General features: G+C 49.9%; 2 protein-coding genes across 11 annotated transcripts in view; one reads left to right on the plus strand and one right to left on the minus strand.

Annotated features, from left to right (window-relative positions):
* The window catches only part of LPIN3 (lipin 3), a 55,942-nt gene that overhangs the window by 35,326 nt on the left and 1,092 nt on the right, over positions 1-19,524 (minus strand). For 3 of the 9 annotated variants that reach the window (XR_012154699.2, XM_073309713.2, XM_073309719.2), the window contains exon 1: positions 12,575-13,476. The gene's annotated coding sequence lies outside the window, so the exon portion shown is untranslated. The other 6 variants (XM_073309716.2, XM_073309715.1, XM_073309717.2 and 3 more) reach the window with 6 other exon arrangements.
* Positions 13,587-19,524, plus strand: part of ZHX3 (zinc fingers and homeoboxes 3) — a 68,220-nt gene continuing 62,282 nt past the window's right edge. For both annotated transcript variants that reach the window (XM_073309706.2, XM_073309711.2), the window contains exon 1: positions 13,587-13,759. The gene's annotated coding sequence lies outside the window, so the exon portion shown is untranslated. The remainder of the gene's footprint in view (positions 13,760-19,524) is intronic.

A 19,524-nucleotide genomic window follows, 5' to 3' on the forward strand; every position in this document is an offset into this window, starting at 1 on the left:
TAAATACCTTTGGGCTATGCAGCACAGGTGGTAACAGACAGCTAAGCAAAAGAAGGCAGTTTAACAGGACTTAGCATTTATGGATCTCAACCTGCTTTAAGTATCGTGATCCTCATGTGACAGACGAGGAAGCTGAGGCATGGGTAAGTGATTTGACCAAAGTCACATAGGGAGTGCTAGCAAAGATGGGGTCAGAAGCCAGGTCTGCTGGTTCCCAGTTGGGTGCCCTTTCCACTGGCCCTGCCCTGTTTTTAAGGAGGGATTTGATGGGGGAAGGGAGGGATTTGGCTTGGGGTGGGGGGAGGATGTTCCAGGTACAGCGGGCATCACAGAAAAGGCATGAAGCTGAGTTCCGGTGGGGCAGAGCACGCACTGAAAGGGAGTCTGGTAGCTAGATCCTGATGGAGGAAGAACCTGAAAGGCCGTGAAGGGATCAAAGATGGGAGCTAAGCAGGGTGGGAGGTGGCTGGAGAAGCAGCATTAGGGATAGCCTGGAGGAGGGCACAGATCAGAGACAGGGGAGGAGGAAGCAAGAGTCAAGATGAGAGAGAAACAAGGAAACCAAACACATAGGCAGGATATTGCACTTTGCACATGAGGCAACTGTCTTGCAAAATAGCCAGGGTGGTGTTTGTATAGTTACCAGGATTAATAACAGGGGCCAAACTGCCTGCACCGGTCGGAGCTGCCACAGGCTGAGGTAGCAGATAGCCCATGGGGCTGATGAGCACAGAGACATTCCGAGCTGAAATCACAGGCGAGGTCTGGGGAGGCTCACAGGCCGGCATGCTGCCTCCCAGTTCAGGCACCTTTCTGGGGCAGATCACGTCCATTGCATGCAGTTTATTTGGTGTGAGCCTCTCACATGAGTCCTTATAAACAGAGCTCCTGTCTCCTCCACATGGACATTAAAGATCCCTGGTCCCTTTTGTAATGGGAGGGGGTTAGTGTGGTCAGCAATTTCCCCTTTCATCTGTTGTGCTGTGTGATGTACACTAGATACAGCACTGGGCTGGGACTCAGGAGACCTTTGGGCCAGTCACTGCACCGCCCTGAGCCTCAGTGAACCCATCTGTGCAAGGGGGATAATGCTACTGACCTCCCTTGTAAAGCGCTTTGAGGTCTACTGATGAACAGTGCTAAATAAAATCTTGGCATTGTGAATGATAGGGAGGGGCTTGGCTACAATGATCATGAGGCCCATGTATACAGACAGGCAGTCCCCTGCGTTTGTTCATCACCTAGCACAAGGGAGTCCTGGTCCATGACTTGAGCTCCTAGTTGCCTCACTGGGCCACCTTAAAGAATCTCTCCCCCAGTCTGTGGTTTACCCCCTCCAAAGCCATGTATTGAAGAGACGGATGTAATAAGCAGGGTTTCCAATAGACAAGTGCAGCTACTTCTGTACAGTTTAAGGTGGAATCCAAGCGACGTAGTTCTCCATATAATGGCAAGGGTGCGACAACAGCACGCCCAGGCAGCTGATTTACTTGGCTAACAGGCTTTTATTGTCCACGAACACACACACCCTGTCCAGCAACGCAATAAACATCAGACGGCAGCAAGCCCATTAGCATGCCAGTAGGAAAACAAAGCTTGTCTCAGCTCACCTGACCTTCCCCACCCCCCTCCTCTCAGGGAATGTGGGGGCTGCTTTTTGCTGAGCAGGATTTGAATGAGTGTTTGAAAACGTGGGGCACAGCTTTAAAAGAAAAGGCTGATTGTTCATTATTGCACAGTCTCTTGCCAGCCTGCCAACTGAATTTGCTGCCATGCATTGGTTCCAGATCCAGAGCCGGATATTTTGCCGCTCTCCCAGAACCACTCACTACAGGTAGCTAAGATGACAGTCACTCCAGTGCAGAAAGAAGGGATCTGAATGAACTGCACAAGGGAATGTTTTACTCTCAGAGACCTGAGTCCACAGGTGGCTTTTTCTGAACAAAGCAGCCAGAAGACCACTCTCTACAGAGCATGGTTGGATGGAGAGATACAGAGGTCATGGCAATCAGCTACACCCCAGTCATGTGCGGTTAGGGACAGAACCCATAACCCACCCACTCCAAACACAGGTTTGAACGAAACACACCCCTTGAACTAAAGGAGAAGCTGTTAGTTATCAGTAACTATTACTGGGTTTTTATCTTTTAGGGGCAGGCGCATGCATACACCTTAGCCAGTGCATTCTAGTGTATTTTGGACAGCATGACATGCCTCCCTAGCTATTTAAACACCACTCACTAACTCCCCTGCAAGAGCCGGTAAAAGCAGCTTCCAGCTGACAGCAGCTCAACGCAGAACTCCTGCTGCTTGGGTGAGCAAAAGAGGGGGAGAGCCATGGAGATGCGCAGACTTGCTGGCCTCAGACCACAACGGTTCTGCTCTGAGCCTGGCCTGTGGTAAATTGCAGGATGGGTATGAGAACCGTTCAAAACACTCGGCTGTTTCAGTTCACAGGGGTCCGTCTGTGCACACATCCTTTGATTTGGCCTATGCGAGCCTGCAGCCCCCGTAACGCTCAGCGTCCGAGACACCCAAAAGAAACTTAAGAGGAAAGCCAGTCAAACTCCACTAGTTTCATGACACACCATAGTAGTTTAAGGGAAAACAGTACCCACGTCCAGCTCTACGAAAACTAGGGCTGGGTTTGCTCAAGAGTTCACAAGACACCTAGCCTGTGTGCTGCTAGCCTGACGCAGCGAGCAGACTCCTGTTGAAATCCAGGGGGCTACGCTTCGGAGTAAGAGAAGTAGGGTCTGGCCTGCTGTCTGCAATGAAACCTGATTGCAAATCATTGATTTGAATGAACTTAATGCACTCGGCCACTGGGCGAGCTATAGCATGCAGCCCCCCGCCCTAGACTGGCAGACACAGCGCCCCTTCGCCTCTCAGAAAGACTGGTCCATATCCTTCTGTTTCCATGCTGATATTGCCGGTCTCGTGGGTGAATCACTGGGGAAAGTGTTAGTGACTCCTGGCTGTCGTCCTGCATCCCTGCACTTCTATATTTGACCGAAGGAACGTGCCGCTTGCAACAAAGGCCAAATCATGGATCTGACACAGTAAAGGGTCTAGGCCCCTTCAGTTCCTACTGCTGGCCATGGAAGCAAGGGGTGCTTAGCACCTTGCATGCGTGAGTCCCACAGAAGGAAGCAACTCCAGCACTGCTGTTGCTTTGCCTTTCTAGAGCATGTTTCATTCCTGTGCCTGCCAGTGCATTAAAGCCCAGAAGCAACCCTTGGGAGGGAGTTAGCACCCTGGACATGAGGGTAACAGGTGTGTTAGAGCTACAGAGATAGATGCCATTATAACCAATTTACAAATGGGCAAACCAAAGCTTGGAGCAGCCAAGTAACATGTCCAAGCCAACTGCTCAAGCCACTAGACCACACTGCCTCCTTGCTTGCATCCTGCTTGAGCTGCTAGACCACATTCCCTCTCCTGAGGAGCAAAGGATCCCCTGGTGCATACAGCAGAGACCTATGCACACTCTGTAGAAAAGCCCAGGCAGGGATTGATAGGAGGCTTTTAAAGAATCAACAAGTGTCTCCTTCCTTTCTGCAGTTATTTAATGATTTAGTGAAGAGAGATGGTGTTACCCCTGCTCAGCGAATGTGAAGAATCTGCTCCGCTGTTTAGGCGCTGAGCAGAGATCCTGCATGTTGCATTCTCTCCTGATTCAACCACTAAATAGTCATTTTTTTTAACCCTTGGAACAATTTACCAAGTACTCCTGAGGGCATTCTGTGCCAAAAAATTAAAAATTCTGCGCACATTTTAAAATTCTGCAAATTTTATTTGTCAAATAAATGTGGAGACCCCAGCATGGCATTGGGGAGCACAGGCCACTGGCTGCCCAGAGGTGGAAGATCATTGTGCAGCTCCCCACTGGGACAGGGACTCAGCGGTGAAGCTGCACCCAACCATGACACAGAGCATGGACCGGGCGTGCCCCACAAACACCCCAGGGCCCTGCCCCTCCGTGCTGGGTGCACCAGGTATGGGCAGGCAGGCTCAGCACGGCAGGATCCAAGTGTGGAGCGGCTTAGTGTGGGGGGATCCAGATGTGGGTTGAGAGGGTTCTGGGTGAGGGCGGCTCAGTGGGGGATGCAGGTGTGGGGGGAATCTGGATGCACAGGTGCTTATTGGGGGGGTTCTGGGTGCAATGGTAATGGGACTCTGCAGGGGAGTCCAGGTAACAGTGGCTAGGGCTCAGCAGGAGGGGGGGTCTGGGTGTGGGGGCCCATGTGCAGCTCGTTGAGCGTCAGTAGGGTGGGGATCCAGGTGCGGGAGGCTTGTTGGGGTGGTCCAGATGCAGGCAGAGTGGGGCCTATTGAGAGGGGGTGTTTTCTGGGTCTTTGGGGGGGCTGAGGCTTGGTTGGAGTGTCTGGGTATGAGGGGGTCTGGATGCACAGGGGTAGAGTGGATGGGGGAGGAGCTCCTTGTAAAGAGATCACTCTTCCTGCAGCTGAGGTGTGATGGGTGCAGGAAGCGGGGGGGGGGGGGGTATTTGCAGAGCTTCCTACAGCTGGGGGAGAAATCTGGGGGTGGGTCTGACATGGCCCTGGATGCTGTGCAGGGGAAAATGAAGTCCCATCCCCCACTGCCCAGCCAGGACTAGCAGCTGAGCCAGGTGCAGGATAGGAGCCACCAGCTGTGTCTTCTCCAGTCCTGCATCCTGCCCCACAGCAATTTACCTCTCTGCCGGCTGCCCTGGGCACCTGAAACATACCTTTGGGGAGGGTCGCATAAACGTTATTGTGGCTTCCCTTTGCTTCCCCATCAGAAAGTCATTTTTCTGCGGAGAAGCGAAGAAATCTGCAGGGAATGTAAATTCTGCGCATGAGCAGTGGCGCAGAATTCCCCCAGGAGTCGTGGGGGATTCTCTATCACCAGCAATTTTAAAATCACAACTGGATGTTTTTCTAAAAGACCTGCTCTAGTTCAAACAGGGATTATTGTGGGAAAGTTCCAGGGCCTGTGTTTTAGAAGAGGTCAGACCAGATGATCACAGTGGTTACTACGGGCCTTAGACTCGATTAACAACAATTTCCATGTAGGCACAGACACCAACGTTCCAATGTGCTAGGGCGTGCTCGACCCCTGGCTCTGCCACAGGCCCCGCCCCCACTCCACCCCTTCCCCCAAGTCCCCACACCCACCTCGCCTCTTCCCGCCTCTGCCCCATTCCGCCACCTCCCCCTCACACGTTGCCCCCTTGCTCCTCCCCCTTGCCCCAAGAGCCTCCTGCACGTCGTGAAACAGCTGATCCGCTGCGGGTGGGAGGTACTGGGAAGGAGAGGGAGGCGCTGATCGGCGGGACACACCAGCATGTGGGAGGCACTGGCGGAGGGAAGGGGAGTAACTACGGAGTTGGCACCTATGCATGTAGGAAGAGACAAATTTTCAGTTGTGTTTCAAGACTCAGCTGGGTGTAAGTGCTGTTTAGTTTCCAGGACGTCCCTGGCCGTAAGGGTCTCTCTGTTTTTTTTCCCCAAGGAGAACGCTGCACAGTGGCAAAGCAGAAGAGCATGCCGGGCCCTGGCCTGCACTGGGTGGGCGTGCTGAGGTGGGTGGAGCAGCAGAATGAAAGGATACATTGTGCCTTGGGTAGGCAAGCTGTGCTCTGAGTAACAGCTGAGCAAGGAACAGTGATATAATCAGGGTGGCAGAAGGGGGGCTGAATGGTGAGACCGTGGCGTGCTATGCTGTGGGGAGCGGCAGGGAGGCACAGTGCAGCATGAATATGATCAAATGAGGCAGTGCGCTGTGCTGTGCGTGGCAGGGTGGCAGCCTGGCACACTGTGTGGCGGGTAAAGAGTGGCAGAGTGAGGCAGTAGGTCAATGTGCTCTCCGCCAGGTTGTATCTAAAGCAGTAACAGTAGAAGAGAACCAATTACTATTTGCAGCCCTGTGTTGTGTCCTGGCAAACCTCCCCTGGCCTGAGCACAGAGTTCACTGGCTGCTTGGACACTGTAGCATTTACTACATGCTGGAGTAGCCAGGGAAGCTGAGTCTGCTTGACTGTGGGGAAGTTGAAAACGAAAAGCCCTCACCACCAACTGACAGCCGCTCTACCCTGCTACTTTATGGAGCATTCAGCACAGACCGGCCAGTGTGCAGGTCGCCTGTGACATAGAAACACACTGCTATAGCATCTCCCATCTAGCAATCCCAAAGCACTTAATAAATACGAATGAATTAAGCCTCTCAACACCCCTGCAAGGTAGAGAAGTCCTGATACCCTCATTTTCCAGAAGAGGCACCTCTGTGCCAGCTGTCTCTGGGGCATAGAGAGGTGAAGTGACTTGACTAAGGTCCCATGGCTAGTTGGCTGCAGAGTCAGGAACAGAACCCAGGACTCCTGGCTGCCAGTCTCCTGCTGTAGTCACTTGCTTACTTATGTTCACTTAGTCACTTATGCTCCGTGCTACAAAGTAGTGATGAGGTTAATGCAAAGAGAAAGTGAAAAATTATTTAATAACTAATTACCAGTATTGTTGTCGAGATGCTGGTCGCAGCTCCAGAGTGAAGGCTGAATTGAGTTTGGCACCTAAGCGGGATTAGTCCCTCATCAGGATACTGCCTCTCACTGATGAGCCTGAAGAGCAGAGATGAGCTGCTCAAGTCTGGGAGAGAGGACAGGGACCTCCCTCCATTTCTGCCTCCCAAACCCAAGAGAGGGAAAATGATGCAACCAATCTGTTTAAAAGAAGTTCTGTTTCCCCCGCCCCTTCCACAACAGCTGCTGCATTAAGAGGTCAGGAGAGACTTTATGATGAACTCCTTGGATGTTTCAGATGTGGAGGGTGGTCTCAGCCTCGCCTCCTCTCTGCTCCCCCTTAAATGATCCTCTCCTGTTTCCCTGGGATTGTCCCGACTGTTCGACCCTGGCTTTGAGCTCCCCAACAGACCCACTTGTGACATTTCCCCTTTGAAGTTCTGTCACTGCACAAGATGAGGAGCCTCTGTTGGTACTGAAAGCAGCGTGACAGCATAGGGCTCACGCTGAACCAGCCTGTATGAACTGGTAGGGACTTCTGGTCCAGAAGCAGGGAACAGGCATGAAAAGATGGTCCGGGTGAACTGTGGGAAGGCACTGAAAGGCTAGCAGGCTAGAAACAGATGCAGCAATAAACAAAGTCTGTAGATTCTGCAGGGGCAGGGGGTTTGTTTTGACGGCAAGATGCTTTCTTAAGGAGCCCATGGTCCCACTTGGCCAACCCCAGCAAACTGAGGGCTGAGCTGCACATTCAGAACCCAAATAATTGCTAAATGAGCACAAGGAGATTGCGGGGGTTTTTTCTTTCCAGACAAAAGTTCTTTCTCCTGGTGAGCTGTTCCCACTGTTCCGTAACACTGGAAAATATCCCTCCCCCACTGCTCCTCCAAACTCATTAAAAACAAACCCAGAGCAACATGTTTTGTCTAGAGCCAAATGGCCTGCGCGGGATGTGCTGAGCTGGCTTGGAACAGAGAGGCAAGAAAGAAAATCTGATCTAGGGGGTTCGGCTGAATCTTTCTTGGTGCAAAACACACAGAAGGATTCAGTCTAATGAACAATACAGAGCACTGTGAATGCACCTGTCATTTTGGCAACGTGGCCCCTGCCAGGAGGAGCTTACATTCAAGCTCAGATGAAAATGAAGGCTTGAGTCGGTTCCTAGAAAGGCTTGTGAAAGGAGTGAGTTTTAAAGAGGGCTCTGAAAAAGCATGTGCGCGTTAGGGGCTGGGTTGGGAATGGAAGGCTGTTTCAGATGGGCGTGGAGGGAGGGTTAGGAGAGGAGACAAAGCTGAAACTGAGAGAAAGGAACCCCGAGAAGTGAAGGGGCCTGACTGTCCACTGCTTAGCACCTTGTGTCATCATTTACCCTTGTCCAAAGGGGGTGTAAAACAATCCAAATGAAATTCTTTGCTCGCTGACACCAGCGGTAGTAACATTTGCCCTCCACGGTGCCAGGTCTCAATGCTGACGGTGAAGAATTAGGCCAAAGTTGCATAACAGGCTTGCACTGATTCACCAACTATCCTGGCAATCCATTGCAATCTCCTGACTGCCTTTGAAGTGACACTGGCAAGGCAGGTAAACCTACAGTCACACATCCTAGTGGTGGCATGGTGTGGCTTGTGGGCATGCACTATCCTGGCTCTGCTGATTTATTTTTGTAAATGGGCAAGCTACTGAAATGACTACAAAGAATTCTGATCCCTGAAGTGTTCTGCCTGCTGGATTCTGGTATATTTCAGTGCCACTCTGCTCACTACACAAAGAGTACACAGGCTGCCTGCTCTCCGGGAGTCCCCACCTACGGGAGTCCTTTTAATTTAACTCTGTTGTGGTTCTTTGCTGGGGGGAAAGCAGCAATGTAAGAGTGGCCAGGAATGAGCAGTCCAGTTGTCAGTTTAGCAGAGTGTCTTTTCTGTCAGTGGTCAGTACCAGATGCCTTAGAGAAAGGTGCAAGAAACGGCGAAGTGGCAAATATGTAGTAGCCTGTCCATAGGAGAAGCCCCTTCTGCTAGAGGTTGCCTTAGGGGCTTAGATCCCTTCCAAACTTTTGTGTTGTTGTTGCTTTCAATCCTGGAACTGTGGATATTTTCTTTATCCATACAAAATGTCCAAACCTCCCATAGACAACAGTGGGGCAGGATCGTACCTTTAACTAGCAAGTTTTAATGTATGAGTTGGTCTGGACACAGTGATTGATTTGTGAAAGTCCTAGAAATGGCGTCCACACAAAGGTCTCATAGCCAGTAAAGAGAAAAGGAGTACTTGTGGCACCTTAGAGACTAACCAATTTATATAAGCTATTACCAACAGGAGAGTGGGGTGGGGGGGAGAGAAAACCTTTTGTAGTGATAAACACCCATTTTTTTCATGGTCTGTGTGTATAAAAACATCTTCTGTATTTTTCACAGTATGCATCCGATGAAGTGAGCTGTAGCTCACGAAAGCTTATGCTCAAATAAATTGGTTAGTCTCTAAGGTGCCACAAGTACTTCTTTTCTTTTTGCGAATACAGACTAACACGGCTGTTACTCTGAAGCCAGTAAAGATGTTACTTCAGCAAACAAAAACACAAACCGTAGAAAATCTACTCCATAGCAGGAAAACACAGGGTGGAAAACAGAGCCAGGGACAGATAGTTCAGAAGGGCTGGGGGCTTTCCCTTCTTTGGCCCACCTCTAGCTAAATTGATAATCTGATGCGTAATAGAGGTCAGAGCTGACCTCTATCTACCAGGCCAGTTCAGGAAAGGCTGCTGGGTGAGTGAGCCAGAGGGCTGGATTAGCCTCACCGCTGTGGCTGCTGCTTCCGCATTGCTGCTGTCTGAAGTGAGGGGAAAGAAAACACAGCAGCAATGGGCTCCATGTAAGTGACACCCTCCCCCTCTCTGTGGCCAGTCACAGGGAATTCCCAGCCAGGGTAGGAAGGTTTGGATGTGAAAGGGATTTCCCAAGCACTTTATCAAGGGGCTCCCTCCTAGAAGAGATAAGCAGGCATTTAAAACCACAGAGAGAGGCAGCAGGGGAAGCCTGGCAAAGCACTGTGTTTCCTGTCTCTCCTCAGCTGGCTTCGCAGGGGCTCTGATTTCCTTCAGTGGATCAACAAAGAGTTCCAGAGGCTTTTGAAAGAGGTGACTCAGCACATAATAGGAGGGGGGAAAGAATGAATGTGCTCAGAGTTGTTAAAATTCCCATGCAGTGAAAGTGAAACCAACCAGAGCACAGGTAGTTTGTTCAAAGGTGGTTGTAATTTCTAAAGGCTTGTCATGCCATGACCTTCAGTCACATACTTTGGATCAGCAAAACCACTTGAGTTAGCACAGTGGGGGAGTTTATTACTATTATTTATTTTCTATTCCTGGGAAAGGTCAAGTCAGACTGGAATAGTGAGAGGAGGAGAAGGATCTGCCAAGGAAATACGTATTTAAGAGATATGCAAATAAAATAGGATCCAGTATTGCCAACTCCAATTGTTGAAAAATCATGAGCCAGGTCCCCCCAAATCTTTATTGTTTTAAAAAACAATAAAATGGGGGGGGGGTTGCCTTCTGGCTTGTCAATGGTACGGTTCATGCTATTCTTCACAAACACAAGAACTAGAAATGTACTTTCTTTTAAATAAAATCTTTATTCACTTGACTCTGGGAGCCAGGGGTTAAAAACAAATAAAAACACCCCCAAACCAAACTAAAATAAAAAAACAACCCACAACACCAAGATGCACCATAAAATCAGGAAAGTTGGCAACAACGCTGATCGGATGTTCCAAACAGACCGAAGTGGCTGAAAGGACAGTGTGTTCATAATATTTTTCTCATTTGCCTAAGGACACCCAAATCAAATTCTACTCTTGGCTACAGCGGTGTACATCGTAGGAACTCCACAGATTTATACAGTTATGCCATATGTACACCAGCGTAACTGAGAACAGAATCTGACCCATTAGGTTTGTGAAAAGAAAAACAGGTGTCTCATTTGCTCTGTATTCAGCTATAGAATCCCTTATCCTTAGTACTAAACTGGCATCTAGTTCCAGGGATGTTTTATTATAATTTAAAACAAACAAAGCTTTATAAAAAAGTGTGTGCCACAGTTTTACAATTTTTTATTTACATTTTAAAGTATGCTCAGTATTAATTATTATTGTTATTTATACTAAATGTATGGTAGGTGCTTTACAAGCACTTCTAATGACAGCTCCCAGCTCCAAAGACCTTACAGTCTTAGGACACAACCCACAAATTGCCCCATGGGAGCAGTCCCCTGCACCCAAGCCCTTTATCCAGGCGTTCCCTTCTAGGAGTGAGAAGCAGGCTAATGTGCCTCTGTTTTCCAGCAGTGAGGCTGACAGTGAGACTCAATCCCTAAGACAGAAGCTGCATTTTCTATTTTGCTGTTCTGTTCTTTCCTCTTGTGTGTTTGTCTCATTTTGTCTTCTAGGAAATGGGCCTGGACTTTAGAAACAACAGCACCCTAGACGTCTCCAGCCCATCTCAACTAACTTCTTATCTCCCCAAAAAGAACAATTAAGACTCTCTTAGATGATATTAATGATGGTAAGCAAAGGGAGTTTTCCTTCTAAAACCGCCCTGCAGCTAAAGAAATGTTAAAATAAAAGCCTCTTAAAATATGTTACATTTCAGGTGCTTTCACTGGTTTGCCTTCCCCCCCCTTGTATCTTTAATAAAGGGCTAAAAGGATTTTGAATGGTGTGTTTGCCATGGTGGTAAAGCAGGCTGAGGTCTACTGTATAGCAAACCCTGAGCCTCTAATGTTGAACAGTTCCAGGGTCCAGAGCCTTTAACTCCTTGGGCCCATTTATTCCATCTAAATTAATACAACAGAGCCCCTTGGACTGCACTGAGCTTCCTTGTTGCACACAGAGCAGCTTGCTAGAGGCCTGATCCTGCAAAGTTACACTCGTGCATAACTTTACTCATATGGGTAGTCAGTCCCATTCAAGCCAATGAGGCTACTCTCATAAGTAAAGTTACCCAGAGGTACCGTTGTGGCAACTAGGCCCCAGGTCTGGGCCAGGACCCACTGTGCTAGGATGACACCCTAGTCCCACTAAAATCAATGAGAATTTTGCCATTGCCTTCAATGGGGCTGGGATTCATCCTAAAGCTTGAATCCTGCAGTGGGGTCGGCACAGGAAGACCCCTGTTTTTGTAGAGACCTGTCAACTCCCATTGGGCTTAGCATGAGATCAATGGGTCACCCACACAGATCTGAATGCAGGCTCAGGTTCTACAATTATTTCAAAAGCAGTAGGGTGCACACAGCATTGTACAGACCATGAAGAGCTAATATAGTCCTCATCTTGGAGTTTTTACAGATTCAGGATTCTCTCCTGAAAGTGATCTGTGTTTGAACCTCCCAGTGACTGAGCTGTTAACAAATGTATATTTAAAAATAAAATACAATAAAATAGGAAAGAAGCAAGGGTTAACATTTTCCCCCACTCCAGAACAAGAAGCTAGGATTAAAAAACAGTTTGATGTGGAGCTAGGAACCAATAAAAAGTGGGAATTAGATGTGGAATCAAATATAATTTTAAGCAAGTATTGTAACCCTTTCCCCATTCCCCTGTGTCTGTAAATTGTCTTGGTTGGGGCCTGACCCTGCTTCACCGAGGTCAATGCTATTGATTTCAAGGGAAGCCGGATCAGGGCTTAAGATGCTCTGCTTTTCAGGACAGGGACTTGCACTTTTATATTTCTGTTAACCCGCTGCACATGTTAGGGTGCTATAGAAATAAACTCTCCACTTGTATAATCAGGTGAATGCTAAACAGATCCTGTTGGAAAGCCACCCTGAAATGGAACAGCATAGGTGCAGAAAGTCCATTGGTATCATTTTTGTTTGAGACACACTCACATACATGAAGCAGGGTATGTTATTTTGGTCTGAAATGGGGTAGGGCTTATGGTAGGGTGCCAAATAAAAGATATTCAGTAGTTAAAAGCATGTTATATTGTTCCAGTGAGTTAGTCGCATTTCAGGATGGAAGGGATCCCAAGAGGCCCCGATCATGCACACAATTATGCATGTAAGAAATTTTACTCACTCTTATAGTCCGATAGCGGGACCTCTCATGTGGGTGTTTGCAGGATCAGGCCATTAGCTGAGTGGGTCTTAAGTTCAAGTCCACAGGTAACCAGCAGGCTGTAGAGTTCATTCTGGTGATTTGCAGAACATAATTTGAGAACCAAACAGTTGGGTGGATGGGGGAGAAGGAGGGTCCATGAGACGATTTTAATCTTACAAAGCAGACCACAGAATGGGCAGGTACAGCCCAGTGCCCCACCCTGCACAGGGTTATGCCCACGGGTACCATGACACCTGTGCAGCGTCCCGCTGCCCTGTGCCCAGCTGCAACTCTCGGCAGCATGAGGAGGACCCTGTTCTTCAGTCAGGTTCTTATGCCGCCCCCACCCTGGGGACGCCCCCGGGGCCCCGTTCTCTCTGCGCCCTCAGGGCCTTTATGTGGGGGTTGGGCCCTGCTGTACTTTTTGGAGCTGTGCCGGCGCTAGGGCCAAATCCTTCACCTCACACAAGACGTCCCAGTGAAGCCAAGGGCCCCACGCCAGCCCCAGCAAGGCACGAGGAGGCGGAGCAAGAAGTGGCCCTCGGCTCCCCCTGGGCGCTGCTCGCCGCCGCCGGCCCTCACAGCAGCGGGTGCAGGGGCAGTGCCTGTGGGGCAGTGCCCGTGGGGCGCTGCAGGGAGCAGGGCTCACCCCACGCCCTGTGGGGCGCTGCGCTGGCCAGGCCTGGGAGGAGTGGGGGAGCGGGAGGGGGGCAGTGGAGGGGAGAAGAAAAGGGGGAAGGAGAAGGGCAGGGAGCGGGGGAAGAGGGGGGGCACGTAAAAAAAACAGAGATGTAGGGACCCTGCCCCGACGCCACAGGAGCTGCGCATGCGCTCGAGGCAGGACCGACTCCGATTCGATTACGTCACCCTTCACCGCCGAATGTTACCCATTTCGCGCTGATCCTCGTGTGTGTTGCGCCCGCCCGCCCCGCGCTTCTCCGCCCGCCCGAGTAAACCCCGTCCTCCGTGCATATTGATGTTGCTGGGCCCGCCCCCTATCCTCCTCCCCCGCTTAGACTGGTGCTGGAGCGTCCGCCCGGCAGCTCCGCTGGGTGTCCCGTCCGCCCCCGCCCGCCCCGCGGGCACAGCCCGGGCCTCCGCCGCCGGGAGCGCTGCCCGCTGCTGCCACTCGCACCGAGCCAGCGGGCAGGGGAGCCGCTGGAGGTGAGTCCCGAGCGGCTCGGCCCGTCTGCACTGGGGCGGGGCCACCGGGGGTCCCCTGCTCCTGCCCCCCCATCCATCCTGCCCCCCTTCCCGGCTCCTGCCCCCCGATCCACCCCACCCCTCTGCCCTCCTTCCCGGCTCCTGCCCCCCCGATCCACCGCCCGGCTCCTGCCCCACCGCCACCCGACCCACCCTCCTTCCCGGCTCCTGCCCCCCGATCCACCCCACCCCTCTGCCCTCCTTCCCGGCTCCTGTCCCCCGATCCACCCCACCCCTCTGCCCTCCTTCCCGGCTCCTGTCCCCCGATCCACCCCACCCCTCTGCCCTCCTTCCCGGCTCCTGCCCCCCGATCCACCCCACCCCTCTGCCCTCCTTCCCGGCTCCTGCCCCCCGATCCACCCCACCCCTCTGCCCTCCTTCCCGGCTCCTGCCCCCCGATCCACCGCCCGGCTCCTGCCCCACCGCCACCCGACCCACCCTCCTTCCCGGCTCCTGCCCCCCGATCCACCCCACCCCTCTGCCCTCCTTCCCGGCTCCTGCCCCCCGATCCACCCCACCCCTCTGCCCTCCTTCCCGGCTCCTGTCCCCCGATCCACCCCACCCCTCTGCCCTCCTTCCCGGCTCCCGCGCCCCCGATCCACCCCACCCCTCTGCCCTCCTTCCCGGCTCCTGCCCCCCGATCCACCCCACCCCTCTGCCCTCCTTCCCGGCTCCTGTCCCCCGATCCACCCCACCCCTCTGCCCTCCTTCCCGGCTCCTGCCCCCCGATCCACCCCACCCCTCTGCCCTCCTTCCCGGCTCCTGTCCCCCGATCCACCCCACCCCTCTGCCCTCCTTCCCGGCTCCTGCCCCCCGATCCACCCCACCCCTCTGCCCTCCTTCCCGGCTCCTGCGCCCCCGATCCACCCTCCCACCTTGCCCCCTGATCCACCGCCCGGCTCCTGCCCCACCGCCACCCGACCCACCCTCCTTCCCGGCTCCTGCCCTCCGATTCACCCCATCCCCTGCCCTCCTCACGGCTCCTCCTGCCCCCATCCCCTGGCTATTGCCTTCGTCACACCCCTACCCCCAGCTCCTGCCCCCATCTCATCTCTCACCTGCCCCCCCCCCCATCACCTGGCCTGGGGACTGCCCCGTCCCTTCTGCGCCGCTTTTTGCTCACCCCCCCGCCCAATCTTTTCCCCAGCTGACCATCCCCTGGCTACTCCCCTCTTTGCCACCAACCGTCTTCGCTTTCCTGCCTTTGCTCGCTCCCTCCCTTTTCTTTCACTCTCCTTTCAGTAGGAGTTCCCATCCTCCGTGGAGAGCCCCAGGCACTTGGGGGAAGGGAAGGGTGCCCAGATGATCTCCTGGGGGCTGCCCAGGCACCTCCGTGCTGCTCCCCCCTGCTGTGGTCTAGCTCCCGGAAGGGGATGGTGAAAGTGCGGGGGTGGAGAGGAATAAAAGAGGCTTTGGATGTTTACAAACAAGTGTGTATTTGCTTGACATTGGCAGGCGATTTGCATGGCTGAGGCCCAAGAAGGGGGTAGGGGCTGGCATGTGGGTGTATTGGGGAAGAGCAGCATGATACTGGTAAGGTTGGGAACAGGGCTGGCATAGGGGTGTAGTGGGCTTTGGTGTATCCATGCAGTGTTCTTCCTTCACCCCTGCCTGTCTCAGCCTAGCATCAGTCCAGAACATCAGTTTTGTAAACTGGTGCTGGCTTTAATCAGATGATTGACTATATGAAAATGCCAGTCTATTAACAAAATACATCCATGGTACTTCTACCTTAGCCCTTCCCAGCACTCTGAGCAACTGAGTTGTTTTGAGGTTGTGTTTTTTCCCCAGTGTCCATTTGTGTCTACTTCTAGATTGCTTCAGGACCTACAAATAGAACCAGGGTTGGGGAGCAAAGCATAGCTATCCCTGATCTGGTCATGGCATACAGTTTGTAGCATGGATGGAGTTATTGAGGTGTAGACTCTTTGATGCTGCTGTGATCCCATGCAATTAGCCTTGGAATACCTCTTTGTGAGAGAGATGTTATCCCCCTTTTTCAGGTAGGAAAACAGAGGTGCTGAGGCAGATTTTCAAAGGTATTTTGGTGTCTAAAGATACAAGCAGTCTTCTAGTGAGATTTTCAGAAGCCTACAACTCCCCTACAAATCCATCTTTAGATATCTATATACCTTCAGAAATCTGGCCCAAAGTAACTTGCCCATTGTCACACAAGAAATCTGTGGCAGAGACAGGATTAGAAGAACCCAGATCTTCCCTGCTGAGCCCTAACCACAGGACCATTTCTTTCTTGGAATGTTGTTTCCTAGCCAATCTAATCCCCTGGATTATTAGGTTAAAGTCCTGTCTGTGCTACCAACTGGAGCCAACTAGTAATTGGGTCCTCTGAGTTAGTCACATTTGTAGTGTGTGTCTAGTGAGTTGCTGGGGGCTTCAAGCCTCCTCCCGCCAGGCAGCTGGCTGTAGAGGATACCGGGCATCCAATGCATTTGAGTAAATCAGGTGTGGAGCCTGGATGGAAAGTGTGGAGGGTTGGGGTCTTGCATCACTTTTCTTTGGCTGGTTAACATTTCTGAGAAGTGACTGTACAGATTTACGCTGGCCTTTTAAAACACACACTGCAGTTCTGAGCATGGGAGGGGCTGTTGTGTAGTTTGCTTGAAGTTTTTCAACAAGCTCTTTACAGTGAGGTTTTCCATTTCTAATCCCAGCTGGAAAAAAGATGTCTGTGTTTTAGCTCCTCTTTCTCTCTCATTTCTGCCACTGCAGGATTATTGCCGTAGTTCAGGGTTGTTACAACACCAAGTAAACTTTCTCCCTGACCACCTCCTATTTCCACACAATCCCAAACCAAAGATCATAGTGTCCTAAGAAACTTTGATGGGCTATTCTCCATGGATATAAAAGAGCCAAAAGTTTACCTCACTAGCTGGAACATCTTAGTCTCAATTAATTTGTTTTTAAAAAGACATGGAGGAGGAAAAATTCAGAGCCACCACTGACAGAAGCAAAGGAATTAAAGAGAACACTGTATTTACCATAGAAGAGAACTGCAATTTAATAACTATATTAACTAGGTTGGATCTGTGACGTGGATATATTGTGCAACATTTGATGTGTAGCTCAGGAGGGGAAGACAGAAACTTTCAGTCTGTTCTAAATGCACGTTGTGCCACTTTATCATTATACGGCTATATTGACACCCATGCTGCCTTGGAATCCTGATCCACCTCTGTGGGTAGGAGCAAAGTGGGTGTTGCTATTGCATTTTTGTTTCAGTACTGTTTACTCTGTTGCAAAAATAAATCAGCACGTACCTCTCCAGTTCTTAGCCTCAGCCGCACAGGTTACATCATTTGCAAACTGGAGGCCAGATCCTGAGAGGTCATGAACACCCTGTAACTCCTGCTATATTCAATGAGAGCTAGGGACGTTGTCCCCTTTCTCTGGGCATCAGGTTATTATTTCCCATTCCAATACAACTGGGACCATAGATTCTTGCTTTAAAGTTTAGATGCAGCCTGGTGGATATGGAAATAAACAGCTATGCAGAGTCTGTGGAACTTATGCAAGCAGTGGGCAGGAGCTGGAATAATGTTTCCCATGTTTCTTACTGTCATTCTAATTTTTCAGCTGTTCAAAATCATACACACAAACTTATGGTTTTTATGGTGGGTGGTTTTGTTTTTTTTTGGAAACTCAATTTCCTCAAGCATTTCACTTAGCCTTTGTTTTCCACCTCTGTGTATTTTTCCCTTAACCCCTTTCCCCACCACCCCCATCTTTAGGATCTGATTTTGCAACCCTTCTGCATGTGAAATATCACCAAGGGACTATTCATGAGAATAAGGATGCAGGAGCAGGACCTTAGTATGTCTGTAACATTATCTTCCTTCTCTTGCTCCCACAGTGTGCCATCATGGGCTGCTTGGGCTAGCAGTAGTGTAAGGGCTGATGCCTGGGCCGTCCCTGAGGGCCGTTCAGCTTCCCCTGCTGGTCTGACAGAGCTTTCCTTTGGCCAGGTGTAAGGCCTGCAGTATATTCTTCTTTTGCCAGGCTGAGGGGTGGTCTGGGTGGGTATGTTAGCATTTTTCCCAAAATAACCTGTTTTTTCATTTAACCAAAAAAACAAAAGACATCTCTCACCTTTGTTTGATCATCATTATTATTTGATCATCATGTGATGTAGCTCGAGTATACATAAGGCAGTGACTTGAGAGGGGCTAGTGATTACAAAATGAGAGTAAAGCTACAGTGGCTTGTTTGTCACCAGTTCCTCAAGGTGTAATTATAGTTTTGGTTTGTTTTCATCTAGCCTATATTTTATATACATACATACATACATACAAACACACACACAGAAAACCTTGGCTTCTTTGCTCTCCTCTCAGCTTTGAGCTGCATATTATCTGTTGATCTCCCTCCTTAAACGTATTCCTGGTCACTTGACTTGCTGCCCTCCTCCCTATATTCCACCAAAATTCTTAAGTGTAATTTTAGAAACTGTTTACATTCCTCAAAGTACCTTTTGATGTATGTATTATGCTTTCCCAATGTCTCTTACTTGCCTCATTGTTGTTAAACAATATCCCACAAGCTATATACAGGCTTCTTATGTATTTTAGCATTTGCTTGAAAGCACTCGATAGTGTTAAGGTTGCAAATGTTTCCATTATTGCTTCATCCATGTAGTTGCACTCAACTTCCCAAAAGTTTCATCTGTGGGTATAAAATTTTTTTCATGTTTGAGCTCTCTGCAAAGATGAATGTTTTGGGGAAAATTTGGGGAAAAGCCTTCCAGCTACCTTTGAGTGGAGAGTGTGCGTGTGTGTGGGGGATTTTAAGAAGTTCTAATCATATATTTTTGGACAGGGCTACATCTGAGATGGCTGAAGTTTAACTGGTGGAACTTGGCATATAAATATAGTCCTTAATATAGAGCAGTGTCTGAGGGAGGATAGTTTTGATTTAAGTAATGAGCATTAGAAAATTCACTGAGACTAGAGGGCAGAAGTCACTTAAAGGAGGTGGCTCTGACTGGGAAGTAAGTACCTCCCCCATCTCTCTTAGCCCTTTTCTTTCTGCTTGAGGAATACTCAGATCAGTCCCTGATTGACTTGCTCCATTAGATACAAGGGCTCAGTCTACTCACAGCTGATTTCAGACTGTTAGAGGGACACCCAGGGTCACGTTATAAACAGCCACATACATATTCTGCTCTGTAACACTTTAAGACCAATAGAAATACTTCCAGGAAACTTTTAAAATCCTCTCCAGTAGAAAGTGCTTTGAACAAAACAATCCTCTGTGTTTGCAATCCCAACATTGTGCTAACGCTTGAATGGGAAACTGACTACGTAGCATTTTCTTCTACTGTTTTCCTTGTCAAGCATATTGTTTAATACTGTTTGCTGGTATGCATACTATATAATGCTAATAATTTTTATATCAAATATACAGCATGTGCAATGTAAGTGAATTGCTAATGCTATAGGAACCTCAACTCTCATTGCAGGCTTTTTATTCTAATTGGATAACGTTAAAGTTTCCTGAACATAGTATTTTTGCATTTGTTTATATAGTACAAAGAAGCAATTGAAATGCAAGTCTGTAACTTGATCCAGAATCGTGTAAGGTTTTCATGAACCATTATGATGGAACTGCAGCCCCATAATTCAGAGGTTTTAAAATAATTTTTAAGGCTGTTGACAGATTTCCCCCCCCCTCTCCTGGGGAGGTAATGGGTCATCTTCATTGCTCCAGCT

This window comes from Lepidochelys kempii, chromosome 13 (genome assembly GCF_965140285.1).
Source record: "Lepidochelys kempii isolate rLepKem1 chromosome 13, rLepKem1.hap1, whole genome shotgun sequence".
Classification (NCBI taxonomy): domain Eukaryota; kingdom Metazoa; phylum Chordata; order Testudines; family Cheloniidae; genus Lepidochelys; species Lepidochelys kempii.